The following is a 6000-nucleotide window of genomic DNA, read 5'->3' on the forward strand; positions in this document are numbered from 1 at the left end:
CGATGGAGGAAGCGGAGAGTGAAGTCAATAAAAAGCGGAAAAACAGAGAAGCCGGAGCCGGGAGCAGAAGCGAGGAGAGTGCCAGCGAGGGTGTAATCGGTCCGAGTTGGTCTGAAAGTGTGGAAGAAGAGGAGGAAAGGAGAATAAGAAGGCTAGATCCATGGAGAGAACTGGTACCAAGGAGTATGGAGGCACGTATAGCGGAAGAAAGGGAGGACAGTCTCATGCACGAACTTTGTAGGAGGGAGTATGTAGAGTTAAGAGCTTGGAAGGAGAGGCTGATGAAGGGGTTAATAACAGAGATAGAGCTTAGGAAATATAGAACAGAGAGGAATAGAGTATTGCTAGGTGCAAGATGGAAGGCAGAGGAGAAAATGAAGGGAAAGCTCAAGAAGTGAAAAGTTTTAAAAGAAGGATTTTTGTTTTTGTTTTGTGTTGACTATGATTTTGACTTAAGAAAGAATATGGAAAATAGAGAGTGGGAGTGGAAATAGAGAAAGATTTTTTGTTTTTGGGGGAATGTATTGTTTATTGAAATATGTTTTGTTTTGTGTTGTATGTGCATAAGAACTTTGAAAAACTGATGGTTATGTTTCTGAAGAATTGATGTATTTTGTGTTTGTGCTGGTTTTTTTTTTGCAATGATTGATGTGTTGTGTGTTTTCTTTGTTATTATGATTATGCAAAAGTAATGAAATGATTTTTGTCTTTGTCTTTGTTTTTTTGTTTTTGAAATGTTTTTTTTTGTTTGATTTGTAATAGTTAATGAAATGATTTTGTCTTTGTTTATTGTTTGTTTTTGAATGTTTTTTGTTTCTGTGATAGATATGGTTTTTGTAAACCATAGATGTAATGGTTTTTTTGCAATGAATTAATAAAATATTTTCAAATAAAAAAAAAAAAAAAAAAAAAAAATCTGTTCTTATCAGTTTAATATCTGATACGTCCCCCATAGGGGGACCGTCTATATTAAATGGATTTTTGGAAGCGGGAGATGGAAGCGGGGCTTGCTCCGTCCACTCCACGCATCGACCCGGTATTGCAGTACCTCCGGGAACGGTGCCCATTTCTCAGAAAGGTCAAAAGAGAGAGAGAGAGAGAGAGAGAGAGAGAGAGAGAGAGAGAGAGAGCGAGAGAGAGCGAGAGAGAGAGAGAGAGAGAGAGAGAGAGAGAGAGAGCCCTCCCTCCCTCCCTCCCTCCCTCCCCCCCACCTCCCCTTTCCTGGGACGCGCCGTTTTCCCGCTCTTTTCGTTCTTTTTTTTTTTTTTTTTTTTTTTTTTTTTTTTCATATTTCATATTTCATATTCAGGCAGGCCTAACGCACGCAGCAGGCCAGTGTAGCAGCAGCAGCAAAGCGCCCTTTCGCCGGGGCGGAACGGCAGATGCGTTTTGGGAGGAGTTCCCTGTTTTTGTTTTGCGTGCGTGGCCTCGCTGCCGCTTGGCAGAGGGGAGGGCCTTTGGGCCGGCCGGAAGGGCTCGGCCACCAGCAAAGGCACGCTCCGGCTTCTCTACAGCTCGAATGAACCTTTCGCCTTTTACTAAAGATTTCCGTGGAGAGGAGCATTTACGAGTTCGATCCAATTTTTGGACAGCCCTTCCCCTCAGGGAGGGGCTCCACCTGGAGTTTAAAAGCAGAACGAGCACAGAAAGGGCGGTCGCCCCCGTTGGAGCCCGGCCCCCTTACTTCATTCTTTCCTTCCTTCCTTCCTTCCTCCGCCCGCCCGAGAAGCAAGTACCACGACTGCTGCGGCGGGCGGCCGCGCCCGGGGCGTTTGGCCAAAACCATTGTGGGCATCGCTTCTCGGCCTCTTGGCTAAGATCCAGTTTGTGGCTTGACCGCAGCTTGATCGCTGGAGAAAGAGAAGGTGACGTGAGGATGGCGGCTAGATCCTCATCAAGGTCGGCCCAGGGGGCTGGACTAAAGAACACCGTTCGTCTGAGGTGGAAGGAAGAGAATAAAGTGGACTTTTTGGATCGGGACCAGTTCGTGCAGAAGGTCATCATGGATCAACTGAAGCTTGTGCCTACTCAGATCTTCTGTTTACAGGTAAATAACAACCTGAAATTTGTGGATGTAACTTTTACGACAAAATTGGTTTTTGAAACCTTTTTCAAAACCTGCAAGGAAAAGTCAGCAGTGGAACCCTTATCTTTTTATACGGTGGAGTCGTTGTGGCATCAGGAACACCGCATAATGACTGTTCATATGTTTAACCCTTATGTCAGCGATTATGATGTGGAACTCTTTCTCTCTCGATATTGCTCGTCTGTTGCTGGCGGTGTATTATTGAGAGATAAGAATGGGATTTGGACGGGTAAAAGACAATTTCGTGTGAATTTAAAACCTGATGCTGATGGGTACGATGGGTTCAAACATCCACCAGCCAATTTCTCCATTGGGCCGAATCGAGGTTATTTATTCTATAGTGGGCAGCCTCAGCATTGCCGAAAGTGTGGCAAATTTGGGCATCTAGCAGTTTTATGCGATAATGTGATCTGTCGCAACTGTCAGGGTGCCGGTCATGAAGCTAAAGACTGTTTAGTGGGGAAGAAATGCAGCATCTGCGACTCAGAGGGTCATTTGTTTAAACAATGTCCTATGAGGCAATCCACGTATGCAGATGTGGTCCGGAGTGAAAAGCCGACAGAGGAAGAACCAGCCGGTCAGGGCGTGGAGGAGGACCGGTCGCAGCCGGACTTGACTTTCACGCAGGCAATGGAAGAGGTGCCGGAGACTGAAGACGGATCCAGTCAAGAAGCTTCAGTATCCGCGGTTAGCAGCAGTGAACCAATTCCAGGGAACCAGGAGCATTGGAGAAATGCAATGGGTAAGCGGAAAAACACGCCGGAATCATCAGAGATTCCATTTGAAACTGCTGGCAAAAAGAAGGTAGGGGGAATCCCTCTCTCTGTTAACCCTTTTGACATTTTGTCAGTCAGTGAGGAGGGGGAGGCTTTGGATGAATTGCCGGAGGAAAGGATTATCAAGGATTGGAGTGAGTGTGCTTCAGGCAGCTCTGGCATTAGGGACACTTTGGATATACTACAAGCAGAATGTAATGCCCTTGGTAAGGGGCATAGTAGTCAGGAGCAGAGCAGCTCTGACCAGGACAGTGCAGGGGAAGGAGGATCGGAGTATGCACTTGTTGAAGGAAGAAAAGAGGGGACTTGAATTGAACTGCGTCTAGTTCCTTTGTTTTTGTTTTGTATTTGTTTTTTGTTTTTTTCTCTCTTTTTGTGTGAAATGTCTGTCTTTAATCTAATGACCGTGAACGTTAGGGGGTTAAGGAATGAAGTGAAGAGGGCTGCTGTTTTTGCCTCTCTGCAGCATTTAGCTTTTTCTGTTTGTTTCCTGCAGGAGGTGCATTTAAAGGATAGTGGGGATATTAGTTTGTTTTCTAAAGAATGGGGGAGGGGGGAGTCTAGATGGAGTGTGGGAGGGGTACACTCTACAGGGGTAGGGATTTTGTTTGGGGATAGGGACATTAAAGTGGTAGATGCATTTTCTTTAGTTCAGGGGAGGGTTCTAGTGGTAGATGGGGATTGGAGGGGGCAGAAGTTAAGGTTCATTAATGTCTATGCTCCTTCTGAGCCAGGGCTGCGGAAAGATTTATTGGTGGGTTTGGGGACGGTTTGTATGTCAAATAGACAAATTATTTTGGGGGGGGATTTTAACATTTCTTTTGAGAAATCGCAGGATTTTAGTTTAATTCATTTGAAGGCATTAATTTCTCAGTTTTCTCTAGTGGATGGGTTTCGGTACTGTAATCCTGGTAAAGAAGGGGTGACTTGGCAAAATTCTAGAGGGTCTAAAAGTAGAATTGATTATTTTTTTGTAGCTAGGAGTTTGTCACTTATCTCATCTACAGTCTCTCCTGTTTGGTTTTCAGATCACCATAGGTTATCTTTAGTTGTTAATTTCAAAGTGCCTGGTTTTGGCAAGGGGTTCTGGAAACTAAACTGTGACATACTTAGAGAGAAGGATTTTAGAGAACAATTTTCATTTTTTTATAAGGAATGGGTTGATTTAAAAAAGTATTTCAGTTCTGTGATTGACTGGTGGGAAGGGGTGAAAATAAAGATAAAGGTTCTAGCGCAGGGATATTGTAGGGCTAGGGCTTTTAGGGATAAGGGGGAGTTTCTCAGGTTACAGAGAGAATTGGAAGCACTGTACAGTAAAGGGAATAATGGTGAAGATGTTAATTGGGACAAATGTGCTGCACTGAAAGCCAAATTAAGGGAGCATTGTGAGAAGAGGGCCAGGGTGTTTTTGTTTAAAGGGAAGCAAGAGTTTGCTGAAAAGCACGAGACGTGTAGTTCTTATTTTTTTAAACAGATTAAAAGTGCACAAGGTAAGAGGGTATTTAACAGTTTAAAAAGAGGTGATGGGATTACAGTGCAGGATAACGCTGGTATGCTGCAGGAGGCCACCGCTTTTTATCAGGTCCTGTTTAAGGAAAAGGAGGTGGATAAGGGGGTAGGGGACTCCTTCTTGGACAGGGTGGAGGCCCGGGTTCCAGAGGAGGTCAGGGAGGAGTTGGAGCAGCCTATCAGTTTGAGGGAATTAACAGAAGCACTGAGGGGAATGAAAAACAATAAGGTTCCAGGTGGGGACGGGTTGCCAAAAGAGTTTTATGTTATATTTTGGGATATGTTAAGTAAGGATTTTTTGGAGGTAGTGCATGAGATTTTTAGTTCTGGGAGTTTGGGTGCTTCAATGAAAGAAGGGATCATTTCACTTTTATTTAAGAAGGGAGACCCTGAGGAGTTAAAGAATTGGAGGCCTGTCACGCTTTTGGGGGTCGACTACAAGCTGATCGCCAAGGTGCTGACGGGCAGATTGAAGAAGGTTATGCCTTCGATTATAAATGAGGATCAAACATGTGGAGTGGAAGGGAGGTCGATCCTCTGGAATCTCCAGCTGATCAGAGATGCTATCTCGTGGGTGCAGGACAGGGCTCTTCCTTTGATGCTGGTCAGCCTTGATCAAGAAAAGGCGTTTGATCGGGTAAATCACGGGTTTTTATTTCGCATTTTAAAAAGATTTGGTTTTGGTGAACACTTTCTAAGGTGGATAAATATAATGTACACAGGTGTGGGTAGTAGAGTTAATTTAAATGGGTTTTTGGGGGAGCTGATTAGGCAAGAGTCAGGGGTAAGGCAGGGGTGCCCCCTGTCTCCATTGCTTTATGTTTTGTTTATGGAGCCTTTTGCAGTAGCGGTCAGGGCAGATCAAAATATAGTGGGACTCCAGTTACCTGGCAGTGGGGGGAGCACAGTGAAAATTTCCCAGTATGCAGATGACACAACCCTGTTTTTGAGCACAGAGCACAGTTGGATGTGGGCCTTGCAGGTCATTGAGCGTTATGCTCTGGCCTCGGGGTCCAAGCTAAACATCGCAAAATCTACAGTAAAGTTCTTTGGGACATGGAGAGATAGGAAGGATGACCTGGGTGGTTTACAAAATTGTTCTGGGGCACTTAAATTGTTAGGGGTCAGTTTTGATCACGAGGGAAACGAAATGAGGAATTGGTGTGAGAGAATATCTCGGCTGAGGGTCAGACTTGGGCTGTGGAAAACTAGGAATTTGTCTTATAGTGGGAAGGTTTTAGTTATTAAGGCAGACATGCTGCCTTCATTATTATATTTATCGTATGTGTTTCCTATGCCAGCACAGCTTAGGAAGGCTATGACACAGATAACATTTGATTTTCTGTGGGGTGGGAAGTATGAATATATAACGAGGGTCCAGATGTACCAGCCTGTGGAAGAGGGAGGCAGAGATGTCCCTCATATTCCCCTTAAATTGGACTGTTTGTTTTTTTGTAATTTGTGTGTTTCTTTAACTTCACCTGTTCAGCATAAGTTTCAGTTTTTTGTATTATTTTGGTTTTCCGTGCCCATGAGACGTTTAATTGTGTGGGACAATAGAGTTCCCAAGGCTGAGCAGATGCCAGAGCATTATAAGCATGCTGTAAAGTGGTCTAAAAGGCACGTAGC

The 6000-nt window shown here is 44.4% G+C and overlaps 2 non-coding genes across 2 annotated transcripts; both read left to right on the forward strand.

The window, feature by feature from the left end:
• Positions 1-879: 879 nt before the first annotated feature.
• On the forward strand, positions 880-1070 carry LOC121311964. Its single transcript, XR_005949606.1, has one exon. It is a non-coding gene; the product is annotated as a U2 spliceosomal RNA (small nuclear RNA).
• Positions 1071-1494: 424 nt separating this feature from the next.
• On the forward strand, positions 1495-1612 carry LOC121311981. Its single transcript, XR_005949621.1, has one exon. It is a non-coding gene; the product is annotated as a U5 spliceosomal RNA (small nuclear RNA).
• Positions 1613-6000: the final 4388 nt, after the last annotated feature.

Source organism: Polyodon spathula, unplaced genomic scaffold (assembly GCF_017654505.1).
Source record: "Polyodon spathula isolate WHYD16114869_AA unplaced genomic scaffold, ASM1765450v1 scaffolds_3450, whole genome shotgun sequence".
Classification (NCBI taxonomy): Eukaryota; Metazoa; Chordata; class Actinopteri; order Acipenseriformes; family Polyodontidae; genus Polyodon; species Polyodon spathula.